Source organism: Panthera onca, chromosome X, assembly GCF_046562875.1.
Source record: "Panthera onca isolate mPanOnc1 chromosome X, mPanOnc1 haplotype 2, whole genome shotgun sequence".
NCBI classification, from domain to species: Eukaryota; Metazoa; Chordata; class Mammalia; order Carnivora; family Felidae; genus Panthera; species Panthera onca.
The window spans coordinates 18,746,381-18,765,443 of NC_138357.1; the positions used below are offsets into that span (position 1 = coordinate 18,746,381).

General features: G+C 42.2%; 1 protein-coding gene and 1 pseudogene across 1 annotated transcript in view; one reads left to right on the forward strand and one right to left on the reverse strand.

Moving 5' to 3' along the window:
- GPC3 (glypican 3) overlaps positions 1 to 19,063 on the forward strand; it is a 422,702-nt gene that overhangs the window by 65,815 nt on the left and 337,824 nt on the right. The window lies entirely within an intron of this gene.
- Positions 16,041 to 16,383, reverse strand: LOC145713918 (small ribosomal subunit protein eS26 pseudogene; annotated as a pseudogene).

A 19,063-nucleotide genomic window follows, 5' to 3' on the forward strand; every position in this document is an offset into this window, starting at 1 on the left:
TCACGATCTCGCGGTCTGTGAGTTTGAGCCCCACGTCGGGCTCTGGGCTGATGGCTCGGAGCCTGGAGCCTGCTTCCGATTCTGTGTCTCCCTCTTTCTCTGCCCCTCCCCTGTTCATGCTCTGTCTCTCTCTGTCTCAAAAATAAATAAAAAACGTTAAAAAATTATTATTAATTATTATTATTGTTAAACTTGCCCTTGGAATTACATTCCCTTTTCCTCTCCAGGACAAATATGACGCCACTTTTGGAAAAACCAATGGTGGTAATAAAATGCACATGACAGATCCTTAGTTTTAGGTGCTCATTAGCACAGTCGAGGACAGATCTGTCCTCATAAGATCATGTAGCAAACAAGAACATAACTAACATTGGCCGTATAGCTCTTTTCTTCTGTTATGAACTCAACAAGGATTTCCTTTAACTCTCCCTTAAGACTCTTTATCACACTTGGAAATACATCTCCCCGCCCCCATCCCCAAGCTTCAATCAGATGTGTACCTCTGGCAACTATGGCTGCATTAACACTGGACCATATAAATTGGGAGATTTAAATTTGAGGTTCTCTTCTTTTACGGTTTAAATCATGGTTACAGGGTAGGCAGGGGGGCATTCCACCGTGTTAATTTAGAGTCAGCTTGTGATAAAGCATCTCTAGTTTGTACCTGATACAAAGACTGTGCCACTTAGGTACTTGCCTGCCCCCATTGTCCCAGGAATTTCCATGCTCACTGGCCTCTCGTATTTGTGTATTCTTTCTCAGACTACGGTCTGAACACGGGAGGACACTTTGAAAGAAAGGAGAACTACGGAGGAGCAATTGAATAATTCAAATGAGAGTCGCTTCGCACTTTGTGTCTTGCCGAGAATGGTATCAGAACTGGGTGTAACTGACTTTCTGTGCACTGGGCATAGACTAGGCACTTGCACGCGCACTATCTCATTAAAACTCACAGCAACCTTGTGAGGTAGGTAATATTATTCCCTATTTTCGAGACGAGGACTGTGGCTCAGAGAGATTAAGTAATTTGCCGAGGGCACGACACTAGGAAGTGGTAGAGTTTAAGTTCCAGGTCAGAACTTTGACTCTAGTCCCAGTATTCTGTGGCTTCATCAGAGGTATTTATTATTGTTGATGCAGTGAAGTCTCGATAAGCCAGATTACACAGGGAGTGGTACCACCACCATAAGAGGGGTTTAGAAGACAGGCGAATGAATTATTTTGGCTGTTTTTTTTTTAAATTAAGAATAACTTATTGGCATAGTACCTATTAACTTTAGAAAGTTAAAAAAATAAAGATAAGTTGAGAAGAAAATAATTCACTCATGATACTAAGACCCAGAGACAGCCCCTCTTAACAGCTTGGCTAGTAGGCTTTTTAATAGACTATATATAGATACACACACACACACACACACACACACACACACACACACTTTTTATTTTAGAGAGAGAGAGAGAGAGTGGGAGCAGGGGAGAGGGGTAGAGGGAGAGAAGATCTTTTTTGAAAAATATTTATTTTGACAGAGAGGGAAAGAGAGTGGGGTGGGGAGGGGCAGAGAGAGAGAGAGAGAGAGACAGAGAGAGAGAATCTTAAGCAGGCTCCACCCCGGGGGCGTAGAGCCAGACACAGAGCTCAATCCCGTGACTGCAAGGTCATGACCTGAGCCGAGATCAAGAGTTGGAGGCCCAATCGACTGAGCCATCCGGGTGCCCCAGTCTTTAAACAAGGCTTATCATATACGTACCATTTATGCCCTGCTTTTTAAACAACCTAACAATATTTTGTGAACACTTTCCCATGTTATTACATACATGTCAACATTATTTTAGTGGCTATGCAATGTTCTATTGTCTGGATGTAGCATAATATATTTAACCAATCCATCTTGGATATCTTAATGAGAACCAGCCCTCTGGTTCAAGAATGCTCCTCTGCTGTCATAAAATGCATGGTAATGTGGCTTGTTAAAATGTTCCTATGTGCATTTCATTATTAGGTAGCTATGGTTAAATGTATATAGTGTTACATACTTCTTTTCAAGTTGATGGTTTCTTAGGACATGGCCCAAAAGTCTTAATTTCCACAGTTGCTGCTAAGACATCAACAGGCAATGCTAAAGCCAATAACCCCCAACAGAGGCAGCTAGAAGGATGATGGCCAAACACAAGGTGTAATTTAGGGGAAACAGAAAGTCTCTTTTCCCTTGAATTTTCATTATAAGAGTCCTCTGGGTTGAGCTACTGAAGACCTTGGTTAAAAGGCAATTATTCCTGTTTAATCAGTGTCTGTTAAATCAATGTGTTACATCCATAGACTAGAATATTATGAAGCCAATTAACAACGATGTTTTCAAAGATTATTTCATGATACGAAAAAACGATCATGATATAATGTTAAAATTTTATAAATAACAGGGTATGAATCTATATATTTTCTCCGTTTGATAAAAAAATATACATCTATGCTTCAATATCTGGGGATTTTTTTGGATGGTAGGTTAACAGCTCATTTTTATTTCCCTTATATATTTTTTTCTGAAATTTTCAAAGATTTTACAGCTATATATATATATATATATATATATATATATATATATATATATCTCTACTGTAAAACAAATAATCTTACTTTAGTGAGGGAAACCTCAATTACTCAATGCTCAAATTTTTCAAAAGTCACGTTTTTGATTATTTACTGTGTGTTAGGCCCTGTACTAGTATCTCAGTCTTTACAACAACACTGGAAGGTACCATTATTACCCTTCGGAGGAAGTCATTTGCCTAAGACCATGTAGCTTGGGTAGGACAGAGCCAGGATTTGAACTTGCGTCTATTTCCAAGGCCTGTGTGACATAATATAGAGTGGGGACAAAATATAGGGAAGTTTACTTATTTTTAACTGGTTGAAAACCAAGCAGTCAGAGCAGTGCTGGGACAAGAAAATACAAGTTGATGGCCGGGGTATAGGTATAGGGCATTTATGCTAACAAAACCTGGGAGGTCCTTTGGCGCCAGGGTTAGCCCAGCAGCTCTGTATCCCCGGGGTTAATAATATCTAACCTCCCAGTGCTCTTGTGAGGATTAAATGAGACAATGCATGTAAAGGGCACATGGTACATGCTTGCTCAATAATGGTCGCTAGTATTATTACTTCTCTTATTTAGGGCCTTGCTTGTTATAGGGATTAGAGGCTCCAAGAAGCCTAAGGCAGGACATGTTTACCCTAGTGAATCCTGTCACATTTTAATAGTCCTCAAACATTCCTGACCAGTTGAAATGCCTTTTATTTGAAACTTTCAAATAAACAAGCCCTAATCAGCTTTGTGGACCCTCCCAGCTTTTTCAGAAAACTATTCTGCTTCTGGGGGGTTATTTATTTACTCACTGAAAATAGGGACTTTGTGTAATACAAGGGAAGCGGGGAGGCGATTGGTTTGGAGTTAATAGGCAAGCTTTTTCCCCCCCCCCCCCCCCCCCTTTTAACCTGAGGAGGCTTGATTGGGTTACGCTCCTTTAAGACTCTTGGAGAGTCTGGGAATTTCGAGAACAAAAGCTCCGTAGGGAGGCCACCAAATAGAGAAGGCTCTTCACCGATCTTTGTACATTCTTAAATTTTTCATTCTGTTTTTTCCCTCTCCACAGCCCTAGAATTGAGTGGCATTATCTTGAAGCCATGGAGATTTAAGAAACAACCTAGGTTGGCCTCTCTTTGTTGAGTTTATGAAAGCCATATTTAGTTTTAGGAGGAATGTGTTTTTCCCTTGGGAGGCCCCTCTATACCTGCAGCCATCACAAATTCCGTATTAAAATCCCACATTTAAGTCTTTACGGCTAAAGTCTGTTCTTGCACGTCTGGCCCACGTCCAGCTGTCAGACTGAGATATTATTGACTTTCTCTTCTCAAGTGAGTGGTTTACATCTGCTGGCTCCATTTCTTTACCACTCATTCCAAAACACCTTGTAATCTGGCTTCTGCCACTGCCTCTTTACTAAAATTGCTCCCCTGCAGATTACCAGCAACTGACTTTTTTTTTTTTTTTTTTTTTTTTGCTGAATTCGTTGGTGCTTATTTTTCCTTCTTGCCCTTGAATATTTTTCTTCCCTTGGCTTGTGACACTACATATATCTACTTCCCTCCTACCGGCCTGAGAATTCCTTCTCTCCTTTTTTGATGGCAAATCTTTCTCTTTCATCCAAATGTGACTGTTCCCTCCCCGAAGGGATGTCTTTACTACTCTCCTCTCTTCATTCGTTTGCATGGCTTCAACTGCAACCTCAGTGTAATGAACTCTCCGGTTCCGATTTCTTGCCCATGCCTTAGTCCTGTGTTTCTAATGGACTAATGATAATTAAAATGGTCTTTTAGAGTCAGGCATTGTGCCATGTACTTCATATATGTCATCTCCAATTCTTGCGACACTCTTCGAGGCAGAATCTTTTTTTTTTTTTTAATTTTTTTTTTCAACGTTTTTTATTTATTTTTGGGACAGAGAGAGACAGAGCATGAATGGGGGAGGGGCAGAGAGAGAGGGAGACACAGAATCGGAAACAGGCTCCAGGCTCCGAGCCATCAGCCCAGAGCCTGACGCGAGGCTCGAACTCACGGACCGCGAGATTGTGACCTGGCTGAAGTCGGACGCTTAACCGACTGCGCCACCCAGGCGCCCCTCTTCGAGGCAGAATCTTAAGCCCATTTTACACGGGGAAACCAGCTCAGATAAGTTACGTGCGGTTGTATTTTTTCCATTCAGATCTCCTACCATCAACCAAAACTCAGTAGGTCTAACAGAGAATACCTTCCTTCTCTGGCTGCAAACACCGAACTCCTTCTCACTTCAACGTAGTGTCACTTTCCCACTTTCTGTTATATCGCTTGCAGCCTGAGAGAGTTGAAAATCAGACAGGTAATTGCTTTGGAATAATGCCCTCCCTCCCCCATAAAACCAGCCCCCTCAAAATCCCCCAAGCCCAACTCATGACAAACTCGTGTCTTGAAAATTGAAGTTCAAGCTATCGTACGGACGAGCACCTCCCAGCCATTATGAGAGCTAAGCCTGATAACTTTCACACACTGCGTGCTGCGGGTTGCCCAGAGTTGAGCTTCATTCGCATCCCTGGCTGTGCGCTTGTCACTCCTCCGGGTGCACTCTTCCCAGGCGAGTCCCTCCCACAGGCGGGGCCCGCCAAGCTTCTGCGCAGTTCCCAGGGCACCGAGGGCAGTCCCGCCCCTTTCTTGACTCCTGGACTGGAAAGCCTATTGGAATGTGAGTGATTTAGCAATGGTATTTCTATAGTATAGGAGCAACTTTCAACTCACTGTTGTGTGTTTTTTTTTTTTTTGAGAGAAAATTACTTACAAATGTTGGTAGTTCAGTATTAGTAACAGCTGACGCAAAACATATTCACAGCTGATCTGGACATACCAATGTGTTGAGACAACGAGTTTGAAAACCACTTCCACAGATTTTTAGGGAAGGCCCGAATGCCCATTGGCGAGGGCCCGCTTTCTTTTCTGTGTGGCAGATTCGCCTGATGTGAAAACTTTTAAACCTGATACTACTTAAGAATCAGAATTGAGAAACTCTGCGTCTTTTTGAAGGCCGGTAACAGGACCACCAGGCACTAACATCTCATTGAGGATTCTCCACGTGCCAAACCAAATGCTTTACTTGGGCTGTTTTTACTCAGCTAGCATTTTTGGTGACCATTTCACTTTTGAAAGGCAGAAATCTGCCCTGGCTCCCATCATTTTCAATGGGAGAAGTACAAAAGGACAAGAGTTCAGATGTATGCCATTCTTGTGAAGTGAGGCTAAAAGAAAGGATAGACCCACTGAGAAATTTCAGTTATCTGTTCAGTACTTCCATTTCTTCTAATTATTAGTAAGGCATGGGAGCCCAGAATTGCAGTGACACCACTCTTCAATCGGACTCCACTAGGGTGGCAGCATAAACATATTCAGATTAGCCTTCAGTGAATTATCTTCTTAATGAGGAAATTAGAACATACCTTTTTTTTTTTTTAACAGGAAGAACTGGGTTTTTAATCACTGTCATGAAAAGAAGATAAAAGGCTGATGTGTCTTCCAGGATTTTAACCTATATCTGGTTGAACAGATGTGTAAAATGTGTACTTTGTCCGCAGCTACCACGGTGCCTACCATGTACTTGGGGTTGAGTTAAAATTTGTAGAATGAATTTCTTACATTGGCAAAATGAGGATTAAAAAGTTCCCAGGTTTGGGGTGTCCGGGTGGCTCAGTATGTCCGGCTTTGGCTCAGGTCATGATCTCACGGTTGGAGCCCCGCGTCGGGCTCTGTGCTGACAGCTCAGAGCCTGGAGCCTGCTTCGGATTCTGTGTCTCCCTCTTCCTCTCTCTGCCCCTACCCTGTTCGCAATCTGTTTCTCTCCCTCTCTCTCTCTCTCTCTCTCTCTCATAAATAAATATGAAAAAATGTTTTAAAGGTTTCGAGTTTTTTTTTTATTTTTTAACTCTATTTATTTTGGGAGAGAGAGAAAGCGATAGAGCAGGGGAGGGGCAGAGAGAGAGGGAGAAGAGAATCTCAAGCAGGCTCCACACTGACAGTGCAGAGCCTGATGCAGGGGCTCGATCTCATGAACCGTGAGATCATGACCTGAGCTGAAATCAAGAATCAGACATTTAACTGGCTGAGCCACCCAGGCACCCCCAAAAAAGTTCTGAGTTTTTAAGACATGTTCCCTACAGTGGTTAGCATAAAGAAAAGCTCGATGGGGGTAGAATCTAATTTGAAAAAAAAAAACATTACTGAAATGCTTTTGTTTTAGGAAAAACTTTATCCTAAAATATAAAATATTAAAAAATAAAATGTAAATTATTAGCAGTATCTCACCAGGCCACTGTTTTCTTTCTTGGACTGTTACTATAGAGAGCGTTTTTCGCCTTTAACTTATTAGCACACGTCAGTTAGGTCAAGGGCAGTGAGGAGGAGGTGAGGATGAAAAGGTCACTTGGAAGCATCACTCCATCTGGTCATAGTGGGTCACGGACGACCTGCATCAGATTCCCTGGAAGGCTCAGTATTTTCTTGGGCCATCCCTGCAATTCTTATGCCCTACAAGCAAAGAGTTTGGCCCTGATGCTGGTTAGAGTCTGACCAGCAGCGGTCAAGGTAACCTGTGATGTCCTATGCTCCTCTGAGTAAAGTCAATGAATAGAAGCCTAATTACAACCAGTCTAGCACATGGGAAGTCAATTCAACTGAAAAATGGTCATAAGTACCTACTATGTGCTCAGATTGTGTGGAAGTGTGAGACATGGTCCTTGACCCAGAGATGCTTAAAGGCAAGATAACTACAAATGTATAGTTCAGCAACAGTACCAGGTAGTCTGAGAGTCAGACTTGGAGAAGCAGCTATGAAGATCATTTAATTTAAACTTTCCAGTTGCAAGGAAGACGGGCTCAGATTAGAAATAGAATTTCTTAAGGTCAGCCATTTAGTAGAAGTTGGAACTCCTGCTCAAGTCTTCTAATTCCTAGATACTTTCTTCATGCTATCACATAAGTGGTTAGATGGCATTTGGACATGCTTTGCTTTGTTCACGTCTTTTGATGCTGGGAACTTTATGGTGAGACCATTTTAACACGGTGGTGGGGGCGGCGGGGCTTTTGCAACAGCCTCCAAAGCAGACTAATAAAACGTTCAGTGACTTTGTTTTAAGTTACCAAGTAATGTGCAAAACAGACAGCCTCACCCCATCCCTCAGCTTCACTTCATCCCTCCGCCTTGAGGGTAGAGATTGGGGCTGAGGTGGGAATGGGGGTCAAGGATGGAATGGGTGTCATGCATGGGGTGATGCTCAGCAAAGGGCTGAGGGATGGGCTGGGGGGATGGGCTGGGGGTCAGGCACCATCTGGCAGACAACGCCCACATCACCAGCAATCATGTGTTCTCCACACTTGCTCATCTTTGAAAGGCCATTAATCATTCTGGGCACACTATCTGCTCTTTCTCTGAGAATCTTTCATTTCTTGAATAGTGTATTGCTTAAAATCTCTGATTGCAAACTTTCAAGGGACAGGAATGGAGTAGGGAAGGATATTTGGATCGCAGTATGGTCCCAGCGTCCCAGATACAGGCTCCACTGGGAATCTTTGACTCAGTGACCATCCACTGTCTCATTAATGTTCCATATAATGTACTATGGAAAAGTAATATGTTTCTGCTATTTTCAAAAGGGTGAAACGCCAGTATCACGTTTTGAGGGAATAGGACTGGTTGGCTCTTTCAGGGTTTATTCTCTTTCAGAATCTAACAAACTTAAAAATGCATCTGTTTTCTGTGATTATAAATGTATAGAATTTTCACGTTCTCAATGCAGTTTTTAATGTAGAATTATTTTTAAACATTTACTTCTGAAAGGTGAGGAATATAATGCAATAAAGGAACACATCTTCATATGTTCATAGTGAAGAAACTAGAAAGCAAAAGTCCCCTGTACTCTGGGTAAGGATTGAGGAAAGAGTGTCTGGGAGGTGAATGATAAACAGCCTCTGTTTCTGTCACGGCTGCATCAGAACAACTGTGCCAGAATGTCAAATATAAATACAGGATGTCTGGTTTTTAGCAAAACATTTGAGAGTCTTCTGTAATATCCTTGTGCATAAGATTGTGAAATTTGACTGCATAACTAGTAATTAGGCAAATTCACAGCTGCTTGAGCAACCGATTGAGTGTCAACCTGGAGGAAGATGTTTTCAGTTAAGGGCCACGGAACTGTCTTTGGCTCTGCCTGGGCATTCGTTCACTTAACAGCTACTGAGCATCTACTATGTAAAAGGCACTGTACTTAGCACTGTAAGGAAAACAAAGGTGTCCAGGTCCTGGCCCCTGACCTAAGGAGCAGAGTCTTGATCATAATTGATCACAAAGACAGGCTTTCCACTTTGCAGGTAATATAGAGCTGGGTGGCGTAGTTCAGTATATAGGATGACAGAATCCAGATTTAAAATGACCTCAACTTGTAGGAACTCTAGGTCAAGACCTACAAGATGAAATTTAACAGTGATAGATGTAAAGTCTTGAATTTAGGTTTAAAAATGGCATATGTACAGGATATGAGAGATGTGACTTGGCAGCAGTTTATGTAAAAAGTTCTTGGGGATTTAGTTGATCACAAGTTTAATATGAGCCAACAATGTGGTGCAGCTTATTTTTTTTAAAAAAGCAAAACAATTTTAGGCTGTATTAGAAGCATGTGTGCTGATCAGACCACATCTGGAGTATTATGTTCAAGCGTAGTCGCCACATTTTATGAACGTTGACAAAGTTGAGTGTATCCAGAAGATAGTGACCAGGATGGATGGGAAAATGATGTCACATGAGAAATGGTTGAAGGAAAGAACCAAGGAGATTAACTTTTGCTTTAGGCCTCAGGTTGTTTGATTTATTTATTTTTTCAGTAGGCTCCTTGCCCCATGTGGAGCTTGAACTCGTGACCCTGAGATTAAGAGTAGCATGCTCTAGGGGCGCCTGGGTGGCTCAGTCGAAGCATCCGACTTCGGCTCAGGTCATGATCTCGTGGTTTGTGAGTTCGAGCCCCGCGTTGGGCTCTGTGCTGACAGCCCGGAGCCTGGAACCTGCTTCGGATTCTGTGTCTCCTCCTCTCTCTGCCTCTCCCATGCTCATGCTCTGTCTCTCTCTCTCTCTCTGTCTCTCAATAATAAATAAACATTAAAAAAAAATTTTTTTTTTTTTTTAAAAAGAGTAGCATGCTCTACTGACTGAGCCAGCCAGGCACTCCTAGGCCTTGGTGTAGACCCTTCAAGTCTTTGCTAAGGTTCCCTTGTTATCTGTTCTCGTACTCTGTACAGCCCTTGTGTCTTCCTCCCTAGGCTCAGGCCTTGTTAGATCAGGCCAGGGGCTCTGTGTTCACAGTGACATCTGCGGGGCTTAGTACCGTGTGAGTGATACAGGTGGGTCCTTGGCAATGTTTAGACAACTAGTGAGTACAATTTCTACATGTGACGGCCTTGGGGAAAACTGATGAAAAGCTGTAGTGCCTGGCATCTATAGTCATGAAATAAAAGAACAGAAAAGGAACTTAAAAAGTTCCTAAAAGCTTCAGAATGGGTCTTTTTTCTCTTCTCATTTTCTTTTGGCCTCTGCTAGGACCTGATACTAGATGTACGTGTCTGCTTTAACAGGAATCTGAAAAAAGGATTCTCTCCAAAAGGAGCATTTAAAAAAATGGCTTAAAGTTCAGGCACCAGTATCTAATGAAAACGACGAGGTAACATTTTTTAATGTGCAGGTTGGGACAAGAGTACATGACAAAATGATACCCATCACCAGTGAGGATTTAGTCAAGTGGACACCCTCTCGTACATCTCTGGTACAACCTTTTGGAGCTGCATTTTGGCAATATGTGTTATCCAAGGCCTTAAAATATTCATGGTTAGAGCCAATAATTCCACTTCTGGGACTTTCTTCTATGAAAGCCATCCCGAACACAGAAAGAGAAAGCCTTATGCACAGAGGTGTTTTCTGACAACAAAAAACTGGAAACAACAAAATATTTAATAATAGAGGAGTGAATGGTTACATAAACTGTGATATGTCCATTCAAGAGAATGTTACAAAGCCATTATAGTTTGTAGTTTCTACAGGATACACAGCTGTGTCTATATAGTATGCTGTAACTGAGCGAAAATAAATACATCTAAACCTGTATGTAAAAAAGTCCTGGAAAGTCTCATACCAAGACGTCAACAATGGCTATTTTTCAGTGCAAGAAGATCAGTTAGTTTTGCATCTGGTCTCCTTTTTTGCATTTTCTAAATTTTTCTTTACAACTCATTTTAACATTGAAGACAGTCTTCAGAGCCCCTGTGTATCGCCAGTTTTATCAAGGGCATTCTGAAATTGTGAGGAAAAGACAAACCCAAACATCTTGAGAGCAAAATTGATTTTCATTCTAAATTTAATTAAATTAATTTTAAGTCACATTAATTCAAAACACATAGATGTAACTGTACCACGCGAACAACTTTAGATCAAGGCTATGTTAATGAACTTCACAAATCAAAGGTGATGCAACTCTTCAAAAGACAAAAAAAAGGTCAGCATCCCGGATTCTGGAGCTCCAGGTACCTTTTGCAAAGGGAGATGAAAAAGTGCCTTGTAGGTAGCAGGCACTTAATAAAGTCTTGAATGGCTGGCTCCTGGAGGTGACGAGGGACAGATGAGAGATGGGTTGCTAATGGGTAAGATCGGGTGGCTTGATGGATACTGGAGGAACCTGGATATCAGGTATTATCTTGTTAAATGAAAATCTGTTCTAAGACATATTTAGATATTGCTCAGATGTATGAAAGTTGAAGCTGTCAGACCTCTGTATATTGTAAAAATGCATCCATTACAAGTAATTTGCACTAACCCATGACTCTCTCTAGATATTCAATCTAGTTCAATTTTCTTCTATCAAAATTACTAGTAGCTTTCCCAATATCCATTGTTTAATTTTACATGCCGTGTACCAGTTCACAAGGCACGTTGGATGCAAACTTCGTTCTTGGTCCTGGAGTCACTATTGTTTTCTTAATTCCACTTAATAAAAGGGCACTGCTGACCTCAGAAAACTAGATGGATCTGTTTTGTTTGTGATATTGAGGGAAATCAGCACTCTTCAGGGGTAAATAACATATCTGGTTTCACTGAGAATGTTCAGAATGTTTGAAGACAATCTCAGTTTGAAGAAAGTGGAATTGTTACATATGTTAACATACGATCTTGCTTTTTGCAACTTCAGTTCCGCTTAACATGTGTATCTGTTCCTGTGGAATTAACTTTCTCCTGTTTTCATGTATATTGCGTGTTAAGGATAATGGGGGACAATACTATCAAGAAGGTGAATTTGGGGCACCTGGGTGGCTCAGTGGGTTGAACGTCTGGCTCTTGATGTGGGCTCAGGCTATGATCACAGGGTCGTGGGATCAAGCCCCACGTCGGGTTCCACGCTGAGTGTAGAGCCTGCTTAAGATTCTCTCTCTACCTCTGCCCCACTCCCCTGCTTGTGTGCATGCAGTCTGTGTCTCTAAAATAAATTTTTTAAAAGAAAGAAAAAAGTGAGTTTAGTACCAGCAATTTCTGTTCTTTACCTATTTTTTGTCCTTTTTGTCTCCCCTCTCCCGTGTTTTCCTCCCTCTTATTTTAAATATTTTCCTTCATCTTTTCTTGTATCACCTTATTTCTATCTCGATGGGAAGCACACTGATCTTCAGAACTGGTCAAGTCCCTTTTTGTTGTTGTTGGTTTGTTTTTTTTTTTACCCCAAATCTCCGCTAAATGAAAACATTCATACAGCATTGGATTGGCATTTCTACAAAGCCAAAGAGCAGAGAGTCTTCGAGAATGGGTTTGATATGCATTTTCTTTTAAGATGTCTTAGGCTGGTTGGTGCTGACAAGAGGTTTTTCGTCTGATAACCTGAAGGTGTGATCTCCCTGGGATGAGTATTCTTACATGGGGATCTGAATAACTTGAAAGAAAACCGTGGACTTCAAAGCTCCGTTCACCTCATACACAGTTAACTTTACAGTCTCACTGGTCTGGCAAGTGTTAATAGCTTGATCATTTGCCTGCAGATAACTCCATTGGAACCTGTAGGTTATTTCAATGGGAGATAGCCAGTGGGTCTCCGATCTCCATTTAGATAGAGATAGAATAATACAGAAAGAATTCTGTTGGAGTGATTTATGGAAGAGAACACACAATTCTTACGAATGTTTTCCCCCAGAATGTGCAAAACATGTTGGCAAATCTCAGTAGAAGATGTACTCTTTCCGGTTTTCCCAGTTTTCTATGAAATGAGGTTCTTGATTACATGATTTTTCGACCCATGTTTGTTTTTAAAACAACACCAACAACACCAACAACAAAATGGTGTGAAGAATAAGTGTCTGGTGATAAACATGTAAAATATTGGTGCTTGATGGGGGGGGGGATGTCTTCTGAAAGGGGCAGATGGTACCCCATGGGGTAAAGATGGGGTGGTAAATTTGCTTTCTTTACCGTGTGCATAAGGTCAGGTACAAATGGCCAGAAAGCAAATGAAAGGTAACCTTGAGGCCGTTTGCACTTAGATGTCAACTTTCTTTCAGGAAAGGCTATTTTTCTTTATTTTTGTTCTTATACAAATCTGGGCCCCGGTGTTGTTTGTTTCTCTTTTTTATTGCTGCTTATTTAGTGCTGCTTCATCAAGGGCTTAGGTTTCTCTTTGAAGTATCTGAGTCTTACCTCTGTAATGCAGTCCTTAAAGCCTCTCGTGATTAGCTAGACTTGAGCCAGTGACCTAGCCAGCATATTTTGCCTTAACTGCCTCCTGCTTTCTCCCCAATATTTGAGTCTGTGGGGGTAGATATGCTAGAGTGATTATTGGTGCTGGCACATGTCCCCCTCAGTGACTTTCTTAGTCTTGGGAACATCTTCCCTGTCTCTCTCTGGGGGGGGCCAAGGACTATGCATTTTCACAGCTAAGCCCTGCCTCGTCCTCTCCATCTCAAACTGGCCTCTTTGTCATTTCTGACCTCTCAGAGCACATACTGCCAGCCTGACAATGGTCTCGGCATTTAGTTTTATTATTCTCTAGCCTTTCAGGTATTTTCCTTTTTTATTTCCCAATTAGTTTGCAATGCTCTGGAAAGGAGACCACATTTTATTGAAAAACTCTTTTATTGACAAGATGCATGTGCTCCAGGGACACACTTTATTGTCACACAGTCTGTGACCAGAGGAAGAAATGATGTAAGAAACCTAGGGCTCTGGGATGTCAAAGAAAAAAGAAAACTTAGGAGTGAGCAAGGACCGGTACTAAGCTCTCATTAAATACCAATTAAAATCATGTCAGATATATCAGAAAACATAAGCTGGCTATAGATGAGGATGTTAGTGGTTATTTTAAGGTTATAGCACCGGATCAAAACACTTCAGCTGTACCTCAGTGTGGACACAGCTGCTGCTAACGTCCTCAGGGGCTATGTGGATGGAGATCCCGCGCTGTCTTTGCCATCCAAGCCGGGCTAGGGACGCCAGTCGCTGCTTGTCCGGTGCCCGGTGCCCACTCAGGTCTTCAGGCGGAGAGCAGGTAGCCCGAGGACCAGGTCCTTGGTGCCTTCCCTGCCCTTCCGGCCGTAGTCCTATGTGTGTCTGCCTCTCTCCTCGGTCACATGTGCTCAGTGTGTCAGGGTCAAGGCTAATCAGAATCCAGAGCCAGATTGAGGACCGTGAAGGGGAGGAGGACTGAGCGCTGGAAAGGCAAGTAAGGAGGGAAGGGGTGGGAATGATGAGAGTCAGCCCCCGGTTGGCTGCCCGCAGCGTTGCCCTTTCCTTCTCAGCCAGCGACTTGTCGCAAAACGATGTACACGAGAAGGAAGTTCGGTGCGACACTGTTGACAATAGTGAGCCGTTGGGAATGGTTGTATAGAGCACAGTATGATAAAACCATTAACAGTGGTGTTTTCAGGGGCACCTGGGTGGCTCAGTCGGTTAAGTGGCCGACTTGGTTTCAGCTCAGGTCATGATCTCACGGTTTGTTGAGTTTAAGCTGGGCGTGGGGCTCCGCTGACAGCGTGGGCCTATTTGGCATCCTCTCTCTCCCCTCTCTGTCCCTCCCCTGCTCTCCCTCTCTTTCAAAATGAATAAATAAACATTAAAAAAATCCTCTTAAAATGGTGTTTTCGAAGATTTTTTTTTTTTAATTTTTTTTTCAACATTTTTTATTTATTTTTGGGACAGAGAGAGACAGAGCATGAACGGGGGAGGGGCAGAGAGAGAGGGAGACACAGAATCGGAAACAGGCTCCAGGCTCCGAGCCATCAGCCCAGAGCCTGACGCGGGGCTCGAACTCACGGACCGCGAGATCGTGACCTGGCTGAAGTCGGACGCTTAACCGACTGCGCCACCCAGGCGCCCCTCGAAGATTTTTAATGACAGTGAAAAATGCTCACAAAGTCATCCATATGTAAAATAGCAAAACACGAAGCAACCTATCTGACCCCAGTTGATGATCTATAATATACATATAGAAAATACTATAAGGAAATTGCTAGAATATTAATGGAGATTATATTTGGGTGGTGGAATCATGGGTATTTTCTTTATATTGTATATTCTAAATTTTCTATACTGCAGATTGATAATCCTTTTTTTTAAAGTATAATCTCCATGGCCAAAATGAAGAAATCAGGAGACTATAGATGCTGGAGAGGATGTGGAGAAACAGGAACCCTCTTGCACTGTTGGTGGGAATGCAAATTGGTGCAGCCGCTCTGGAAAGCAGTGTGGAGGTTCCTCAGAAAATTAAAAATAGACCTACCCTATGACCCAGCAATAGCACTGCTAGGAATTTATCCAAGGGATACAGGAGTACTGATGCATAGGGGCACCTGTACCCCAATGTTTATAGCGGCACTCTCAACAATAGCCAAATTATGGAAAGAGCCTAAATGTCCATCAACTGATGAATGGATAAAGAAATTGTGGTTTATATACACAATGGAATACTACGTGGCAATGAGAAAGAATGAAATATGGCCTTTTGTAGCAACATGGATGGAACTGGAGAGTGTGATGCTAAGTGAAATAAGCCATACAGAGAAAGACAGATACCATATGGTTTCACTCTTATGTGGATCCTGAGAAACATAACAGAAACCCATGGGGGAGGGGAAGGAAAAAAAAAAAAAAAAAAAAAAAAAAAAGGCTAGAGTGGGAGAGAGCCAAAGCATTAGAGACTGTTAAAAACTGAGAACAAACTGAGGGTTGATGGGGGGTGGGAGGGAGGGCAGAGTGGGAGGGAGGGCAGGGTGGGTGATGGGTATTGAGGAGGGCACCTTTTGGGATGAGCACTGGGTGTTGTATGGAAACCAATTTGACAGTAAATTTCATATATTAAAAAATAAAAAAAAAAAAAAAAAAAAAAATAAAGTATAATCTCCATTTTATTATTTTTTTTCCCCCAGAGAACAGTTTTTCTTCATTCCTTAAGGACTTAGCTCCTTACACGGGCTTTGGTGGAGGTCGTGGGGTGGCGCCCACGGGTCTAGATCGGGGTGGGGGTGTTCGGTCCTTCGGTGCCTCATGCGAGTGATCCTGGACTAGTTTGCCATGAATGGCACGGCTCACGCAGTAATGTAGTTGGACATATAGCTTGGGAAGCACATAGGCCTCGAAGATACTTGCTTCAGAAATGTCCCTGTAGGCAGCAGCCTCTTCTGTGTTCCAGAAAGCGAACTTCCTAATGGCCTTGTCCTTGGGCACGCAGTGGGTACAGTTGGTACATAGGCTGCACGTGGCCGTGGCCCTTTGTGGCACGACTGTTACTCTTTCTTTTCTTGGTCATCTTGGAAGCGAGGACCCGAGAGCAGATTTATAATTCTTATGATGAAAAAAAAAAGGGAAAGAAAATGCCCTTTAGTACCATCTTAAATCTCTAAACCCACATGCCAAGATGGAGACAATTATTTTTTCTGAGAACAAAAGTAATATATTCGCATTATGGAAAGTGTTGGAAAAATAGAAAAAAAAAAGAAAGAAAAATAACAGCAATGGAGTATCTTAGAATGTCCTTTTTTTATTTGAAAGGGAGAGAGAGTGTGTGCATGTGAGCAGGGGAGAGGGACAGAGGGAGAGAGAGAGAGAGGGAGAGAGAATCGCAAGCAGGCCCCACGCCCAATGTGGAGCCAAACATGGGGCTCGATCCCACGATCCTGGGACCGTGACCTGAGCTGAAATCAAGAGTCAGATGCTCAACTGACTGAGCCACCCAGGCATCCCTTAAAATGTCCTTGTAACTCTCTTCCTCGTCAGAAAGGCTTATTTGAAATATCACTGTAGTTTCTGTTACTTAACGAAATAGGTAGTGCTCCAATACTGGGTTAATGCAAGATATTTAAAAATAGGTTCTTACATTTAGATGGCATCTTCATACATGATTTGTAGAAATGGGAAGGACTTCATATATCTTCTGGCTCAACGCCAGGTAAAGTTCAACAGTATTCTTTGCTAGGCACAGTTCTAACACACCTGAGACTCACAGTCTATGTCACTTGCTCAGGTCACACAGCCTGGAAATTTGTAACTGAGTAGAACAAAGGACTTTCCTAGTTTCCAGTTATATTTCCAGTGAGGAAAGACATTTTTTACATTCTAGGGGTAGTGGCTTAAAAACATACTCCTCAAATTTGTTTTCTGGGAAAAAAAAACAATTACTTTTTGTTTTCCTTTTCAGATACATAACCTTCACTCAAACGTATCTAGAGACAAATTAAAAATTTTGTGTGTGTGTGTGTGTGTGTGTGTGTGAAATGAGCAACTTATTTGGATTGTTTTGGTGAAATAAAAAAAATTGGTGCTTGTGATTGAGAATATTTCCAAATTAAACACAAAACCCTTTAATATTAAATAAATAATTGGTGTAATAATTCACTTACGTTAATGCGTTCTGAGCGTTTTTTATAACTTCTTTCAAAAACTTAGAATTATTTGACTTATAATTTCTGAATTAAAAGGTAGCATTTCAGCAGATGCCTTTAAATACGTCTATCATAGAAATGGTTTTTTTGGGGTGGATTTTTATAGTGGTATGTTATTGGATTAACTAGAAATATAGTCATTCCTTTGATTCAAGCCGAAACTCCTGGAAAACCTATATGATCCTCTTTATGAGCAATTTAACAACATAGTCTTCCAAAGAAAGAGATATGGAAAATACAAAACATAATCCTACTTTGTGAACAAGTTCCCAGATTCCCCCTGGGGTTTGCTTGCTGGCCCTTTTGGTATTAGTATTGGCGGTCACTCTGGCCATAGCTTGTTTGGAAGCCTGCTTTGCCCACTGGTGGTGACCCTGCCACCACCAAGTAGCCAAGAGAGTATGGAGTGGAGCTGAATGGTGGGATCTCCGTGACAGAAGGTTTCAGCAAGTGGTTTCCTTCGAGAACCTTTAAACCAGTCCTAGGTGAGATTTCATATCCTCACCTCAGTCCCTGCCCGCACCGTCCCCCCCGCCCCCAACCCTTGTCATTTTGTTGGAGGAGCATTTGAGCAGGAAATTTATTTTCAGTTAACCAGGCAGATACAGGTTGGTAAAAAGGTTCGAAGAAGATGAAATCTTGTACCTTTCTTTTGCTGAACCCCCCCAGATGTTGTGCAAGGAGTGAGGTATGTACATCTGTTTCCTCAGGCGCTGAAGCTAGTCTATCTGGATGGCCTCTGACTCTTTTTAAAAATTTTTTTTAAATATTTATTTATTTTTGAGAGAGACGGAGAGACAGAGCGTGAGTGGGGGAGGGGCAGAGAGAGAGGGAGACAGAATCCGAAGCAGGCTCCAGGCTCTGAGCTGTCAGCACAGAGCCCAACGTGGGGCTCGAACCCACGAACCACGAGATCGTGACCTGAGCCGAAATCAGACACTTCACCGACTGAGCCACCCAGGCGTCCCGGGATGGCCTCTGACTCTTAAGAAAAAGTGTGTAGAGTTGCTCCTTCTTGCTACCATCACTGGATTGTGTTTCTTTATTGAACACACATCCATTTTTTTCCTCACAGATCTTATGTACCGCGCCCTGTGTGTGCCAGGCAATCAATACATATTTGATTGATTGCTATCTTCTCAATGCAAATTCAACATTTAACGTTCAGATATTAAAGTTTCCCTGTGCCGAAGAACAAAGAAGTCTCTGCTAGGAGGATGCCTGCTCGGGTACTTGGAACCAGCTACCATAGGTCAATTGGCATGTGTGTGTCCTGCTTCCATGCTTTAGTTTAAGTGGAACTTCATAACCACTAGACCACTAGTCAAATCCCTTGTTTTAACAGTCACCTAGAAAATGGAATGTCCGATGGCCGGTGGGAAACCTGGAATCCTAGAATGCAGTCAAACTGTTGAACATTTCTTGAACTAGGCTTCTGGGTGGCAGAGAGTGGGAGGTAGTGTTCATGTAGGTAATGGTTCACGCTTAGTCCCTGTTCTCTGGGATCTTACCATCTAGTGGATTAGAAGTCACTGAAGTGGACTGATG